Source organism: Bubalus kerabau, chromosome 15, assembly GCF_029407905.1.
Source record: "Bubalus kerabau isolate K-KA32 ecotype Philippines breed swamp buffalo chromosome 15, PCC_UOA_SB_1v2, whole genome shotgun sequence".
NCBI lineage: Eukaryota > Metazoa > Chordata > Mammalia > Artiodactyla > Bovidae > Bubalus > Bubalus kerabau.
In genome coordinates this window covers 26,476,550-26,494,749 of record NC_073638.1, presented here as the reverse complement: position 1 = coordinate 26,494,749, position 18,200 = coordinate 26,476,550, and the positions used below count along the sequence as shown (strand labels likewise).

Genomic DNA, 18,200 nt, shown 5'->3' with positions numbered 1-18,200 from the left:
TGATGTTTTCCTCACATTTTGTTTGGGGTCTGGGTTTTGGGAAAGACCACCACAGAGTGGAATTGCCCTTCTCATCACATCATACAGGGGGTACATTATATCCATGTGACTTATTGCTAGCATCACTGACCTTGATCGCTTGAGTAAGGTGGATGGTATTTGTCAAGTTTCTCCATTCTAAAGTTACTATTTTTTTCCCCCTTTCTGCATTCTATTCTTTGGAAACCAGACACTAAATCTAGCCTAGACTGAGGGGTGGGGAGGATTAAGTTCTACTTCCCAGAGGGGGAAGTTCCTACATATATTATTTGCCTTGCACTTATCAAAAATTAATTTTACATTGAACTCTTTAAATTTTATTATAAAGTTCCCTGCCTTCTTAAACACATTATTTTGAACATGATTTGACTTTTTCTTGGTCATTTCCTATTCTAAGTACACTCTAATCCCTCCCTCTCCAAATATGTTCAGTTCTTACCCTCCTTGACCTCTCTGCAGAATTTGACATGCTTAGCCCTTTTACTACGGAAAAAAAAAAAAGAAAATTTCTCCCAATTGCCTTGCCATTATTCTCTTTTGCTTTCTCTTCTTCCTTCTGAACTCATCACCATTCCAAATCTGTCTCAATTTCAGTCCCAGTCTCTGTTCCCTTTTCTCCCTTCCCCCACCCAAGTCGTTGTATTCTTCGGGCCTTCTGTGGTCCTCACCTCTCTTTCTCTCCAGTGTTCCCTAGATGGCTTCAGTTATGAACATTATTCACAGGACTCCTACATCAGTATTCACCCCTAGCCCTATCTCTATGGCTACCATGCCTCAGTCTCAACTCTCTTCTGACCATCTCCACCCCCCTTCTCCTCTAGCTCATGATCTCTCTACAGTTAGGAGACGGTCTCAGTGGTTTTAACCGGAACTGTAACAGTAGTCTAAACAATGTGGAAGGTTTATTTCTCACTTATGTGCAAGTCTGAGCTGGTAGGGGTCTGGGAGGAGAGAAGCAGTTCTGGTGGGGCCTCGTGTTGTTTTGACGTAATGTTTTGGTGGTGCCCTCGCCTGCATAGCGGAAGCTGGCTCCTCGTGACTGTGTTTCTATACAGACCTTCAGGAACAGGACTAAAGAATGGAAGGCAAGCGTATTTTTAAGAGGGAATGATCTGGAAGAGATACACATCACTCTGTTCAGAACTCATCAGTCAAAACTTAATCACATGGCAATACCCAGTTGCAAGGTTGGATGGGAAATGAAGTCTCTAACTGCACAACAGAGAATAGAGTAGATATTGGGGTCATATACAATCTCCGGAACTGAAGCCACCATTTTGCTTTATTTTCTGACTCCTATAACTCCTGGGATACTTCTCCTCTTATTGTCTTAATTTGTTGTTGTTAAGTTGTGTCTGACTCTTTGTGACCCCGTGCACTGCAGCACACCAGGCTGCGGTCCTTCACTATCTCCTGGAGTTTCCTCAAAAAATCCATTGCGTTGGTGATGCTATCTAACCATCTCATCCTCTGCCACCCCTTCTCCTTTTGCCTTCAGTCTTTCCCAGGATCAGGGTCTCTTTCAATGAGTTGGCTCTTTGCACCAGGTGGCCAAAGTATTGGAGCTTCAGCATCAGCATCTTCTTAGTATTTGTTATTATATTAATACTTATGGGTGCTCATTTCAGGTACCACAGTTGGAAACTTGGGTAGCTTTGAGAGTTCTCCTGATTTCCCCTTAGCAACTTCTCTCATGTTCAAGATCATTTATTCATGCTTACTAATGCTATACAGATTCAGGCTTTCATTACCTCTCTTTTGAACTCTTGTAATAATTTCATAAACAATCTTCATGCTATCAGTTTCTCATTTCTCCAAACCATCTTCAGTATGCTGCTAAGTCACTTCAGTCGTGTCCGACTGTGCGACCCCAGATGGCAGCCCACCAGGCTCACCCGTCCCCGGGATTCTCCAGACAAGAACACTGGAGTGGGTTGCCATTTCCTTCTCCAATGCTTGAAAGTGAAAAGTGAAAGTGAAGTTGCTCAATCGTGTCCGACTCCTAGCGACCTCATGGACTGCAGCCTACCAGGCTCCTCCGTCCATGGGATTTTCCAGGCAAGAGTACTGTTAATCTCAATTAACACAGCTCAACTCCTCACCCTATTCATACATTTTCTGTGGCTCCCTATTGCCTAAACCCAGAACTGTGGTGCTGGAGAAGACTCTTGAGAGTCCCTTGGACTGCAAGGAGATCAAACCAGTCAATCCTAAAGAAAATCAACCCTCAATATTCATTGGAAGGACTGATGCTGATACTCCAATACTCTGGCCACATGATGTGAAGAGCCAACACATTTGAAAAGACTCTAATTCTGGGAAAGATTGAAGGCACAAGGAGAAGGGGCAGCAGAGGATAAGATGGTTAGACAGCATCACCCGCTCAGTGGACGTGAATCTGAGAAAACTCTGGGAGATCGTGAAGGACAGGAAAGTCTGTTGTGCTGCAATCCATGGGGTTGAAAAGAGTCAGACACAACTTAGAGACTGAGCAACAAGAAAAACATTGCCATCTCAGAAAAGTTCAAATGCCCTAAATCTATCACTCAAGACCGTCCACAATTCCACCCAGACTCTGCCCTACCTTCATTCTCTCCATTTTGTTCTGCACCATATGCATTTCCTTTACATGGCAAATCCTGCCTCAAGTCTCACTCCCTGTTACTTTGTCTTACTAATAGGATAACAGCTAACTGTATTGATCACTTGTATTGAGTCCAACTAAATATGTTATCTCATTAAATCTCACAACTCTGGAAGGTAAAGAAATAAACTATTTTACAAACAAGGAGCAGAGGCTCAAAGAAACAAAATAGATTGCCCTTAATTATTTGATTAAAATGTGACAGAACTGAGGTTTGAGCCCAAGCCTGTGTGACTCCAGAGCCTGTGTTTTTAGCCTAGACCCTCTCCCACCTAAGTCACTGCTCAGGATGCTCTTTCAACTAGAAATGCCCTTTCCTCTTACCAATTTGTGGCAAAATCTTATCCATTTTCAAAGCCTATCTTGAATGCCACTTCTTCCATGAAGTCTTCCTTGCATCACCCAGGTGGAACTTTTGTCTCTTCCCTCTGATTCCTGTAGCTAGGTATCTGTGCCTCTCTTTCAACACTTAGCATCTCCTACTTCACATTACAGTGTCTGTAGATATATCTTAATTTTTCCATACTAGACACTGAACCCGAGGATGACAATATTATTGGGCAGGATAGAGCAGTTTTATTCACTTTTTTGTTTCTGAAGTAGAACATTTATTACTTAAGCTCAACCCCCACATATAAATACAGTATCCAAAATATTTCTCAAATTAAACTCTCCTTTTCCATTTCTAACACTGCTTCTCTTGTTCAGGTGCTTTTACATGTCTGTCCTGTATTATTGCAATTATCCCTGAGTGTCCTACTCTTATCATCCCCTCCATATAGCTGTCAGAACAATCAGTCCTCATCAGAGGCTTCCAGACCAAATGCAATGTACTCTAAGCACCCTAACCTCTATAAGGTTAGCACAAGGATGTGGACCATACTTGCCTCTATTGTCTGGGTTGTACTTGCCCTTTTTTATGCTCTAGAAATATTGTGCACACATAAAAGTTTTCACACTTTCATGCCTTTCTCAGACTTCTGCCTTTCAGAAAAGTTCATTCTCATTTTCCATTTCGTTCTTCATTTCCCAAAAGGGAAATGAAGTCTCTTACTTCAAGACTCATCTTGGTCAAGATGACCTTTCATGTCAGTTCAGTCGCTCAGTCATGTCCAACTCATTGCAGCCCCATGGACTGAAGCATGCCAGGCTTAACTGTCCATCACCAACTCCTGAGGCTTACTCAAACTCATGAGTTGGTGATGCCATCCAACCATCTCATCCTCTGTTGTCTGCTTCTCCTCCTGCCTTCAATCTTTCCCAGCATCAGGGTCTTTTCAGATGAGTCAGTTCTTCACATCAGGTGGCCAAAAGTATTGGAGTTTCAGCTTCAGCATCAGTCCTTCCAATGAATAGTCAGGACTGATTTCCTTTTGGATGGCCTGGTTGGATCTCCTTGCAGTCCAAGGGATTCTCAAGCATCTTCTCCAACACCACAGTTCAAAAGCATCAATTCTCCAGTGCTCAGCTTTCTTTATAGTCCAACTCTCACATCCATACACGACTACTGGAAAAACCATAACTTTGAATAGACGGACCTTTTTTGGCAAAGTAATGTCTCTGCTTTTTAATATGCTGTCTAGGTTGGTCATAACTTTTCTTCCAAGGAGCAAGCATCTTTTAATTTCATGGCTGCAGTCACCATCTGCAGTGATTTTTGAGCCCAAAGAAATAAAGTCTGTCACTGTTTCCATTGTTTCCCCATCTATTTTGCATGAAGTGATGGGACCAGATATCATGATCTTAGTTTTCTGAATGTTGAGTTTTAAGCCAACTTTTTCACTCTCCTCTTTCACTTCCATCAAGAGGCTCTTTAGTTCTTCTTCACTTTCTGCCATAAGGGTGGTGTCATCTGCATATCTGAGGTTATTGACATTTCTCCCGGGAATCTTGATTCCAACTTGTGCTTCATCCAGTCCAGCATTTCTCATGATGTACTCTGCATATAAGTTAAATAAGCAGGGTGACAATATACAGCCTTGATGTACTCCTTTCCAGATTTGGAGCCAGCCTGCTGTTCCATGTCCAGGTTTCTTCTTGACCTGCATACAGATTTCTCAAGAGGCAGGTCAGGTGGTCTGGTATTCCCATGTCTTTCAGAATTTTCCACAGTTTGTGGTGATCCACATGGTCAAAGACTTTGGCGTAGTCAACAAAACAGAAGTAGATGTTTTTCTGGAACTCTCTTGCTTTTTCGATGATCCAGCGGATGTTGGCAATTTGATCTCTGGTTCCTCTGCCTTTTCTAAATCCAGCCTGAACATATGAAAGTTCATGGTTCACGTATTGCTGAAGCCTAGCTTGGAGAATTTTGAGCATTACTTTACTAGCGTGTGATCAGTGCAACTGTGCGGTAGTTTGAGCATTCTTTGGCATTGCCTTTCTTTGGGATTGGAATGAAAACTGACACTTTTCAGTCCTGTGGCCACTGCTGAGTTTTCCAAATTGGCTGGCATATTGAGTGCAGCACTTTCATAGCATCATCTTTTAGGATGAACTAGCTCAACTGGAATCTCATCACCTCCACTAGCTTTGTTTGTAGTGATGCTCCCTAAGGCCCACTTGACTTCATATTCCAGGATGTCTGGCTCTAAGTGAGTGATCACACCATCATGGTTATCTGGGTCATTAAGATCTTTTTTGTATAGTTCTTCTGTGTATCCTTGCCACCTCTTCTTAATATCTTCTGCTTCTGTTAGGTCCATACCATTTCTGTCCTTTATTGTGCCCATCTTTGCATCAAATGTTCCCTTGGTATCTCTAATTTTCTTGAAGAGATCTCTAGTCTTTCCCATTCTATTTTTTTCCCTCCATTTCTTAGCATTGATCACTGAGGAAGGCTTTCTTATCTCTCCTTGCTATTCTTTGGAACTCTGCATTCAAATGGGTATATCTTTCCTTTTCTCCTTTGCCTTTCGCTTCTCTTCTTTTCTGGAGAAGGCAATGGCACCCCACTCCAGTACTCTTGCTTGGAAAATCCCATGGACGGAGGAGCCTGTTAGGCTGCAGTCCATGGGGTTGCTAAGAGTCGGACACGACTAAGTGACTTCACTTTCACTTTTCGCTTTCATGCATTAGAGAAGGAAATGGCAGCTATTTGTAAGGCCTCCTCAGACAACTATTTTGCCTTTTTGCATTTATTTTTCTTGGGGATGGTTTTGATCACTGCCTCCTGTACAATGTTCCAAACCTCCGTCCATAGATGACCGTTAAGGACTCCATATCAGGCTGGCTGCTTTTCTTTTCTCACCTAGTTTGTTCATATCTTGTCATGCCCAGATCCAAATCTCTGTTAGATGTACCACTTAATTGAAAATTATCTATTTGTATGTCTGCTAATCCATTTGTTTGTACACTTTTTGAGGTCAGGAACCATACTTTGGTCATCTTTGTCTTCCTTGTACCTAAGTTGGTACATATATTAGGTAATCAAGTGTAGCAGTTGGTCAAATGAATCATAAAAAGCAATGATTATATTATGCCTTAATACAGTGATACTACCAGCCCTACTGAAGTTCATGTGGATTACTGCCTGTATTGAAGGATCCCATTTTCTATGTTTTCCTGCAGCCTGTCTGCTGTCATTTCACACTATGGTGAGAAAACCTGCCTGGTTTGGCTCTTTTCCCAACAGACTTTATTGAAAGTCCTTATAAGAGAGGACTCTGGGTATGAATCAGAAAACCAAGATGGCTATAATAGTATTGGAACAAGAGTGTTTTATAAGTGTTGTGGTGACAACATCAATTCTATGTGATCAGATTTTTGTTCCATTTTGGTTCTTGGTATGTTCTGGCTCCAGGATTCAGATAAGAGAGCCCAAACCAAGTGGGACACAGAAGGCGCCATTCTGCTCTTTCTTTGCTTGGGACCAAAATAAGTCCTAGATTGACCAGGACTATTCTAGACATACTGTTTTTGCATTCACACATTTTATCTGGTTTGATCCCCAGAAGATCCCTTTGCTGCCGATGTATTGTTTGAATTTTACAGATAATAAAAAGAGATGGGAAGAGGTTAATGGGCATGCGAGTCCCTTGGACTGCAAGGAGATCCAACCAGTCCATTCTGAAGGAGATCAGCCCTGGGATTTCTTTGGAAGGAATGATGCTAAAGCTGAAACTCTAGTACTTTGGCCACCTCATGCGAAGAGTTGACTCATCAGAAAAGACTCTGATGCTGGGAGGGACTGGGGGCAGGAGGAGAAGGGGACGACAGAGGATGAGATGGCTGGATGGCATCACTGACTCGATGGACGTGAGTCTGAGTGAACTCCAGGAGTTGGTGATAGACAGGGAAGCCTGGCGTGCTGCGATTCATGGGGTCGCAAAGGGTCGGACACGACTGAGCGACTGAACTGAACTGAACTGAAGGTCCTACAGCCAGTAAGTCACTGAGTCATGCCATGAATTAGGTGTCTTCACTCAAAATCCAGTGTTCCTTCCTCTATCTCACATTTCACATGATTTTCCTGTGGGAAAATTGTATTTACATAAACCAGTGCTTTTTCAAGATCTTAGTTCCCCAACCAGGGATCCATTGTGGTTCTGGTAGTGAAAGCATGGAGTCCTACCACTGGACTGCCAGGGAATTCCAAACCAACACTTTTTCAAACCACAGCTTGCAAACCATTACTTAGTCAGCAAATAAATTTAGTGTGAACCAAACAGCCCATTGAACTGCAAGGAGACCAAACCAGTCAATCCTAAAGGAAATCAACCCTAATATTCACTGGAAGAACTGATGCTGAAGCTAAAGCCCCAATACTTTGGGCACCTGATACTAAGAGCTGACTCCTTGGAAAAGACCCTGATTCTGAGGAAGACTAAGGGCAGGGAAAGGGGGTGGCAGAGGACAACTTGGTTAGATAGCATCACTGACTAAATGGACATGAATCTGAGCAAACTCTGGGAGATGGTGAAGGACAGGGGAGCCTGGTATGCTGCAGTCCATGGGGTTGTAAAGAATCAGACACAACTTAGTGACCTAACAACAATAAAGCAGCATTCAGAATGGAATGGGATGGGATGGATAAGATCGATAAAAGAATGAAAAATCAGAAAGTGAGTATTGTTCATGAAACTTTTGTCCCAGGTTACAGTATAAGATATTCTTCTTACTCTGAGTTACAGTTTTTTTAAAAAAAAGAAAAAAGTTGAATATTTCTTTTTTAACAACCTTACCTAAAACTAAATTGCCACAATGACCCTCTATTGCCAAATACGATATGAGTTTTTGTCTCTCTCTTCTCTGACTCTTGGTAGAATATGGTTCCTTCCCCTATTTTTAGCATCACAAAGCACTTGTCTCCCTTGGCCCTTTAAATCTCGCGTTCTCCTGGTACCTCCGTCTTTCTGACAGTCCTCACTCTAGCACTTACATTTTGGTATTTTCTAGAGTTCTTCATGACCCTTTTTTTTCTTCCTGTTCTGTCATCTTAGTGTAAGTTCAGATTTGACCATCAAATAAAAGCCGATGTAACCGCTGATTCATGCATCGCACCCTCAGTCACCTCCCAGGTTCCCGACTCATGTTTTGAACTCTCCACTGTACATCTCCTCCTAGACACTGTCCACATGTCTCTCAGAACCAACGTATCCAAATGAACCCACTATTGTCCCTTCAAATTCACTCTCCTCCCCCTGTGTCAGTAGGGACACTCCCATTCACCCAGTCATCCAGGATAATGACCTGGGAGCCCTTCTTGACTCCTCTCTTCCTCTCCCGCCTCGACATCTAATCAATTGCCCCTCCTCTACATCTCTCCAAATTGTCTGCTCTGCCACTTTCTTAGTTCACAGCCTCATTATCTCTCATTGAACTACTGCTCCATTCTCTCTCCTCCAGTCAATCTTCCACACTGCTGCCCTGGTTTCAAAAATGCAAATCTGACCACACCAGTTCTTTATGTAAAATCAGCCTGTGGCTTCACTGGAGTGTTGACTAGACAAAGATCCATGCTTTTCAGCATTCCTTGTGAGCCCCTCCAGTTCTTTTACCTCCCGAGAACCTCCCTCTCCCCTCTTGCCTGTTCTTGCATGTCCAGCCTGCCCCCACCATGCTTCAGATCCACCTCCTGAAGTCCTATTTCAGGTTGAACCCCATAGCCACTTCCCCTGTAGAGTGCTCTTCTTCAGAATCATTTCCTGTGTAGATACCTGGGTGCACCCATAACTTCAGGACATTCCCTCAATACACATTGCCTCTCAGATCACACTAAATTGTAATTGATTATTTGCATTTCAGACTCTGGCACTCTACCGTGAACAGTTCAAGAGCCAGAATTATGTCTTATCCACTTTCCTCTGCCTGGGGCACTGGCATATAGTAGGTGTTCAATAATGTTTGTAAAATAAATGAAGTCTCAGTTCTGCCATTTACTGGCTGTTACTTTGAGCAATTCCCTGAACCTCTCAAGCCTCATTTTCTTCATCTGTAAGTGGATAGAAACTAATGATTATCCAGTGCTTCTATGCGTCTTTAAATATGTTATTTAATTCTTACCACACACCTCATCTTATAAGTCAGAGAGATGATTCTTCATCTTATAGGCAAGAAAAAAGAAACCGGGAGAAATGAAGTAAATTGCAGTTGGAGAGCTAGTGGAGGTAAGGGGGTCATGGCCAGGATTTGAACTTAAGTCTGTCTGGCTTCAGAGCTCTTTCCACTACACTGAGCTGTCAATAGAATGGAGAAGAGACCACCCATCTCACAGGGATTAAATTTCTAAACTGTTGAATGCTGATGAAACTGTGAGATGATATTATTGTTGTTAAGGTGTGCCATGGTCTACATACCATGGTCAGAATTCTCAGAAACTGAATATTGGAAATCACTTCATTAAAGCTGGCTGCAAAGCCTCATGGGAATCAGACACCACTCTGGAGTTCCTTCTGCAGAATCCCTGCCCCATGCCTGTGGATGCAAATAAATGATGGCCACATGACAGGAGGCCCAGTAGAGCGTAAGGATGCTGTGCCCAGCAAAAAATCGCCACAGGTGTGCTTGTCGGTTACAGGTTATGCCACCTTACAAATGCCCAGTTGACACAACTGTATTTTAGAATCTTCAGGCAGCTTTGTTGTTGCAACAGCCCATTTAGAATCCTGGCGTCGTGCTTAGGGTCGCGAACTGCACTGCTTTCAGCGTCTGCCACCAGTTTGTGAATCCTTCTGTTTACAATCCTATGGGCGGTGTCTGGGTGGCACGCTTGCAGAAAGGCGATGATATATGGCAGTGCCTGCCTCAGGGCACGTCAGGAACCACCAAGAGAGGCAAGAGGCAGGCTCAAGATATATTGCACCGAGCTGGCCAGTTAGTCACCCAAAACCAACAGGAGGGTCCTGAAAGGACAGCTGCACAAGGGCATATGGCGCCATTGGACACTGGACCATCTGAATTACTTCCTCCCATTGATGGCAGGGATGGCAGGAAAGACAGGATTGTTATTTTTACTGACTGGGTGAACTGCCCTGGTGGTGGAAGGTTAGCTCCTTAATTTTCCCTCATCATTTGAATGCTACTTAATTCCATCTAACATCATTGCTTGTTAATGTCTCTAGTTTTTTATTGCTGCAGAGAAACATGCTCTAACCAATCTGGACAAACCATGGACATGTCTGTAATTTAATGTCTGCTGACCCCAGTTTGAGGGGCTTTTTCTTCAAGCACGTTTTTCCTGGGTCTGTAAACCCTCACTTACAACCCCCTGACAGCCTTTTCCAAACTCAGTTCATTTTCTTCTCAAGTTAATTTTTAAAAATGGGAGAAAACTTTACAGTGACGCTCTGCAAAAGCTGTGGAGAGAGACTGTGCTGAATATGGAATCAAATCTTAAAAAAGTTTGCCTTGTTTCCTAGGAACTATGAAATGTTTTCTATAGCGCATAACAGCGAGTTCAACCCTATATACTGAAGCAAATACTCCCAATTTTGTCTCTTCAGGGACAGCTTCCTTTGAACACTCAGTTCTGCCCCCAACATGGTAGTCCATGATCAGTTTTGGGGTGCAATGACTAGGGATGAATCTTACTGTTACTAAATATTGTCAGTGCTGGAAACTTCCTAATATATTAAGAAGTGCTGTGTTTACAATAGTCTGGCTTCTACATCACAAATAGATAGTGAGTTGTCCAGGTTCATCAACAATGCATGTAGATATCAATTTGTTTGCCGTTTCTCTTGAGTGAGAGCTATCATTAAACCTTCTTTTCTCACTTTTCCCAGAAAAAGGAGATGGTAGATTATGGCCCCTCAGCAGGTGGTGCTGCACCTTGCAAAATGGCCATAAGATATCAGACCAATTGGTAGAATATACTTAATAGTCATGGCTTTCATCCTAAGGGCTCAACATCCCAACCTGCAGACTGCCATGTTTACCTGGAGGGGCACGCAGGTGGCCATGCATGCATGCCACCATTTTAAAGACGGCAAGAGTGAGGCCAAACACACTAAGTGATTTTCCTTAGGCCGAACAGTTTGTAAGAGTCAGAACAGAAGCCAAGACTCTTCATTCCCCGTTCCAGCTCTCAACATACTGGCCCCAAGCTGTTTCTAAAGAGGTTAGAAGGAGTCCACTTCTAGGGTCCTCTAGTCTTCCTGCCTCCATCTTTTGTAACAATTCCTGTTGTGTTTGGGAGCTAAGCACACCTGTGGGGAACCAAATTCCATAAACCTGGCGCCTGAGTGGTGCCCCTGAGAGGCTGTGACTGTACAGATAACAACGTCGAGCAAGGAAGCTAATAGCCCAGCATGGCTCACGGCAGTGTTCTGAGCTTACCTACAGGTTCACTGTGGCGTTACTTATGGAGATGACAGATTTACTGTAGCTCAACTTAAGAAAATAACATTTATGGGAATGTCTGCACAATTAGAGCACACTTCAGATCATAAATATGCTCCAGCCAAAGCCACATCGCCCACGTCCCCCTGCTTGGGGACACTGCTGTTCTTTGGAGATTGATGAGAACTGTGGCAGGTCATGAGCGCCTGGGACACAGGGAAGGTGCCCAGAAATGGAGAGGAGAGCTCCCCAGTTCTCAGTAGAGAATTCTCCTTCACAGCCCGTTCCTTCTGAATATCCCCATCACAAATTCCTCCATTGTATCCAGCTGTCCCAGTTCACCAGCACCCACTGGAGACAGCAGAGCACAGTAGAATTTAGGCAAATAAAAACACGCTTTCTACCCATATAATTCTGGGCGTGTCCTCCTACCTTCCTGGCCTCCCTTGTCTCATCTTTAAAATCTGGGAGTTGGGTTCATGATCTCCAAAAGGCTAGAATCAGTTTGTTTATTTGGGGTCACTCAACAGTCTCAGATGAAAACAAAACTTAGGGTCAACATGATTTTGGAGGATTACCTCTGGATTTCACAGCTTTGAACTCTTTCTGACAGCTGTCTCTGCCTCCCACCTCTGGACAGCAGATAGTATCCAAGATGCTCCCCAGACTTGGAAATTAACAGAAGTGGTCTGGTCCCCCCAAAGTCCTGTCTCTCCTGTCTACCATCATTTCCTATGGGGCTCACACAGAGCACACACTGACTAGTGAGGGGGAGAGTTGATGATTTGATTCTATTGAGTGTCTTGCTGCAGAGTCTTAAAGCTGTGTAGACAGTGCGTGGATGGAATTGCTGAAAGCCTCCGTGTGGGCAAGCCCAGCTTCAGTGCCACAATGACCAGCTGGAGAGCGAAACATGTAGCCAAATAACGGGCTGCTTTCTTTTCCACCTTGCCAAATCACCAGTTTCACTGATTTTCTTTTCCCACTGACTTAATTGTTTTCTCAACGGATCTGACTCACTTTACAGATTGTTTCCAATCATGTGGACACAGCCCAAGTTGCCAAGTACCGTGGTTCCTGTTCCCTGCAATCTAGCGAGGAGCCCAGCTGACTCACCACACACCACCAGCCATGTGACAGGGCTTCATCGCATCCACCTCTGGGTGCAGAACACTCCGCTGCAGACATGGAAATAACAGATTCTGGGAGACAGACACACAGAGAGACACACAGACACACATACCATATCAGGCAAGTGTAGTTAGGATTCGGTGAAGCTCAAAGGACTGGGCCTCCTGAAGTTTTGTAAATAGCCACTAACCCAAGACAAATCAGGCCCATTAATAATGGAAAATGCCAATCTCATTGATTTACCTGTCTTACAGTCCACTTGCTTCTCTTCTCAGGATGACAAACTCTACCTCTGATCACCTTACCTTCTCTAATACACAGGCCAGAAGCTGGGGCTGGCCTGGATGAGTTCTGGGAAGCCCAAGGCAGAGCTCCAGGGGATGGGGGTGGAAATGCAGTCAAGAGTTTAACTGGGAAGAAGAACTGGTCAGTAAGTTACAGAAGCATATCCAAAGGGATCACTAAAGCAAGGAAGATCTGAAACGGTTACCGGGAAACAGAGCTCATAAGAACCAAGACATAGAGAGGCTGGATGTAGGGCACCAAAAGCTGACATGAGTGACCAGGAAAGTAGTCCAACAGAACGTGCAGGACAGGCAGCCGTGACTGTGGCTAATTTACCAAGAGCTCCCAGCCTCTGTGGTGTGGGCAGGCTAGTCTCGTGACCTCAGAGCTGTGGCATGACATAGTTGTTTTACAAAACCATTTCTACTAAACTGTTTTGACTCTAACTGAACATAGCCACCCTGTAATTCTAATAATTCCATTCCCAAATATATAGAAATGCACACATTATACAGCACAATCCCTGCTAAAATAATTAGAATAGCATTCTCCACAGTAATCAAAATATGGAACTAACCCAAATGTCTATTATCAGTGAAACCGATTATTGTGAATTACTCATGCAGTGGAATAGTATACGACAATGAAAAATAACAAACTGCGTACTAACATGTTATTGAACAAATAAAACATAAAGCCTTGTGTGTGAGCCTAGTTACACAAAATTCCAAAACAATCGCAATGAATCTATAGTGATTACAGTCAGGAGGTCCCTTTTGGAGAGGAAGCAGGGTATTAATGACTAGAATGGGGACTAAGGAAAGCTTCTGGAGTGCTGTGAATTTTCTAATACTTCATCTGGGTGGGAGAGTTAACACTAGTATGTCTACTCTCTGTGTGTATTTGACTCCAATACAAATCTTTATTTATAAAAATTTTAGGCAGGTTTTAAAAGGGAGGGCAAGAAAAGTTGACAGAATGCTATAAACACCCTCTGGAACCAGGTACCTTTCTCACATGAATGAGCAGGATCACACTTACGGATCCTGCAGGTTTTGTCTTGCCTGGTGTCTGAAGGTGCTCGGTCTGTGTGATCATCTCAGAAATTGGCTAAGAGACTGAAGAATGGGGGGAGCGCAATCTGCGAATCCATGCCCTTCACTGGGAGAGGAATGTGCGGAAGGAGGCACGTGGAGGGGACGGTAGGAGAGGGTGGAGGTGAATGCGCCTGCTCAGGAGAGGGGAAAGACCAGCAAGGGGTTGGAAGCGGGGAAGGGGGCCCATCGGCCTCTCACATCTGGACTCCGAAACCACCATCTGATGCCACGCCCCTCAGAAGCGCCCACGCTAATCACCACCAGCTGACACCCCCGGCCACATCTGCAGCACCCCGGCTAATCACTGCCCACGATTGCCTACACCTGTCTTCCCCGCCCGCCAGCCCCCAGCCACCTGCTTACCTGCCACTTTAAGTCCTCACGCTAAATCAATAACAAGGACCTCCAAGGGCTGCCTCGCTTCTTGACTCGTGCCCCGCCCCCCTCCCCTGAAGCCCACTTCCCCTCCTTCCCCTCTCCCAGCCCGATCCATCTGCCCAAGCTCAGATCGTCTCTGGCAGGACTGGCAGGCCGGCTCTCCTTGCAGACGGCAGGGCTCAGCCTGGTTTTAGCAGCTGCCGACACTGCAGTTTAAGAATCACCGTGTCTGGGAAAAGTCCATTAAAAGACAGTAACAATGTATATTGTGCGGTGACCCTGGGGGCACCCAATTCCACCTTGTTAATGATCTCTTTGAAATAGCCGAGGCTATGGAGAGAGACACGGTTCAGAGGTCCCAGCACTGTGTTGTTAGGACACGGCTGCATTTGCAATGTTTGGGCAACTTTCCGGAATCACTCTCATGTTAATGGGGGCAGGTCCTCGGAGGCCCACGCAGCCAATTAAAATGCTCTTCAGGAGTGTCTGAGTGTCCAGTCACTAGACAAATCTGTGAATATGAAGTCTGGGGAGGAGAAAGCTGAAGATCTGGCCAACTATTCCACAGTGAATGAATGTTCTAACTGTGAATCTCATACTTGTTTCCCCCACAAATTAGGGTGCTTGGATGAAAGTTACCTATTCAAAACATACCCACTGCCTTCACAGGGGTTATATACGGTGCCCTCGGTCCCTGGGTTGGGAAGATCCCTTCGAGGAGGAAATGGCAACCCACGCCAGTATTCTTGCCAGAAAAATTCCCGTGGGCAGAGGAGCCTGGTGGGCTACAGTCCCTGGGGTTGCACAGAGTTCTCTGTAATCCACCTCTGACTCCTTGCTTTCCCACTAAGGAAGCAAACTGAAAGGCCAGTAAAAGGACATTATGATAAGCGCTCTTTTAAATCTTCTCTATTTCACAAATAAAACCTTCCCTGACTTGATGCTTTATTATCGCTAACAAATTACTTGCAGTGCACCTCCTGGCAGATAAAACAAGCCAGTGTGTTTTGACACCTAGGCTGAGAAGTGCGGCTGGGGAACACAGAAACCCACGGCTAACCACACGATAAGGAATACAGGAGTAGCAGGAGAGAAGGATGAAAGACTGTCTCGGAAGGAAGACTTGTTGAGCATTCAATAACGCAGCAAACATTTAATGAGCACCTACTTGGTGTAGGCCCTCTCCTAGGTGGAGAGCATGATTGGCTTATTTTGCAAGGGTAATGAAGTTTTCCAGTATCTTTTTTTTAACTGTGGTATAAGTCACATAATATAAACATTTTTAACCATATCTAAGAGTACAGTTCAGAGGCACTAAGTACATTCACATTGTTGTGCAACTCTCACCATGATCCATCTCCCAAATTTTTCACCTGCCTCAACTGAAAGTCTGGATTTAAGAATAGTTTAAAAAGTAATCTAAGCAGAGATGGGCAGAAAGCAGGCAGGGATAAAGACATTCCAAGATATTTCATTCCTGTTTCCTTCCATTCCATTCCAAGCACTTGCAGATGATTTTGTGACCTTAGTCCCAGGATTGGAGAATGTGAGAGTCTAAGAGGGAAACCTACCATTGGTTCATGCACTCACCTGCTTTCAGCTGGTCATGGTGTCTTGCTAACCCACAGGTTTCATTCTGGAGAGATGTTGGGACACTGACTTTTAAACAGTGTCCCGCCTGTACCCTTACCATCATGCCCCTGCTAATGTGAGCAGGTTATAGAAGGTCCCAAATGAGGAATTAAAAGACATAGGTTTTAGCGCCATCAGAGCATAATAATTTAAGGAAGACATTAAGGGTCCAAGGTGTCACGTGTCCATTGTTATAAAGGAGCTATGTTCCTAGGGTCGACAAGGAGGATCTGCAAGCCAGGACTTGGCATTTTTTTAGAAAAACATTGCTGTTAAAACATGGACCCCTGGGAATTAGAAAACATCTTTCCCTAACATCTATATAATGCTTGGCCACTGTTCAGGCCTACTCAGTCCTCATATGATGCAACAAGTCTGTCCGCTGTTTTTAAACCCTGAGCACACCTCCAAGCCCACTGCCCTCTGTGAACAGAAAGCTCTATCCTTCCTACCTCCCACTCTCTCCCCTTTAATTGACCAATTTTTCTCCCATTCCAGAATCTTCCCTAGCCTTCCATCCATTTGTCCACTCTAGCCACATTTGCTTCCCTTGACCCTGTGCCCCAGGCCAGCCACTTTATGAGCTCACAGCCACTTTAGAAGTCTCCACACTCCTAACCCATCAGCCCCCTGGTGCCAGAACCCAAACACAGCCAAGTGTTACAGGCTGTCCTACCAAATGCATGGAAGACAGCCATGCATTCATCGTTAGTTAGCTGGACCGTCTTCTCTTCAGGAACCCATTCATCCAGCTTTTATTGACTTCCCCACTGTGACTCTTCCGAAACATTTGCATCCTCCCAAACCTGTACTATCCCCTCACCCTTAATGTGTAAGGGCTGCGGTAACCATTTTCACTGAGTAGGAGGCTTAAGCTTCTCTGGTAGTTCAGTGGTAAAGAACCCACCTGCCAGAGCAGGAGACGTGGGTTGGATCCCTGGGTCAGGAGGGAAATGGCAGCCCAGTCCAGTATTTTTTTTTTATTTTAATTGGAGTATTTTTTTTTATTCTAATTACAATATTGTAGTGGTTTTTGCCATACATTGACATGAATCAGCCACGGGTCTACATGTGTCCCCCATCCTGCACCCCCCTCCCACCTCCCTTCCCGTCCCATCCCTCAGGGTCATCCCAGTGCACCAGGCCCGAGCACCCTGTCTCATGCATCGAACCTGGCCGCTCCAGTATTCTTACCTGGAGAATTTCATGGACAGAGGAGTCTGGCAGGCTACAGTCCCTGGGGTCACATAGACTCGGACACCACTCAGCAACTAAACAACAACAACAGAGTTTTAAACGACAGAAATTTATTTCTTCACAGTTATGGACACAAAAGGTCCAAGATCAAGGTGTTTGCAGGGTGTTTCTTCAGAGGCGTCTCCTTGGCTTGCACATGGCCGTCTTCTTCCAGTGTGAGTCTGTGATTTAATCTCCACCTCTTATAAGGACACCAGATTAGGGCCCACCCACCTGCCCTCATTTTATCTTAATTACCTCTTTAAAGGCCTGCTGTCAAATAGTCACATTCACAAATACTGGGTTTAAGACTTCTACTGTGGATTTTGGGGAGACGCAATTCAACCCACAACACCTACCCTCAAGAGACAAATTTGCTTTCTGTTTATTGGAACATCAGAACCCTCTGACTTTTCCCTCAACTGCCCTGCTTTTGACTCTGATTATTCCTCTGTCTTCACACACTTCCCATTTCTTTCTCTCAGATCTGAGGGGTTTTTTGTTTGTTTATACTTTTTTCCAGCTGAACTTCTTCACTGTGGCCTGAGGTCTTCTCTGGTGGCTCAGCTGGTAAAGAATTTGCCTGCAATGCAGAAGACCTGGGTTCCATCCCTGGGTTGGGAAGATCCCCTGGAGAAGGGAATGACTACCCACTCCAGTATTCTAGTATTCTGGCCTGGAGAATTCCATGGACTGTATAGTCCATGGGGTCGCAAACAGTAGGACACGACTGAGCGGCTTTCACTTCTTCCTTGTGGCATGAGAGCCTAGTTGCCCTGTGGCATGTGGGATCTTAATTCCCCCACCAGGGATTAAACCTGCATTCTCTGCATTGCATGGTGAACTCTTAACCATTGGACCACCAGGCAAGTCCCTAAGTTCATTTGAATAATAATTTCTCTAGGAAGCTTTACTGGGTTCTCTCGGCAGGGTAAAACCTTTCTTCATCTACAATGCCATTTGTCTCAGAAGAAAGG

The 18,200-nt window shown here is 44.5% G+C and overlaps 1 long non-coding RNA gene across 1 annotated transcript; it reads right to left on the bottom strand.

The window, feature by feature from the left end:
* Window positions 1-938: 938 nt before the first annotated feature.
* LOC129628031 (uncharacterized) lies at window positions 939-17,351 on the bottom strand. Its single transcript, XR_008702697.1, has 3 exons — window positions 17,182-17,351; window positions 12,485-12,666; window positions 939-1,110 (listed from the first exon to the last, which is right to left on the bottom strand). It is a non-coding gene; the product is annotated as an uncharacterized LOC129628031 (long non-coding RNA).
* Window positions 17,352-18,200: the final 849 nt, after the last annotated feature.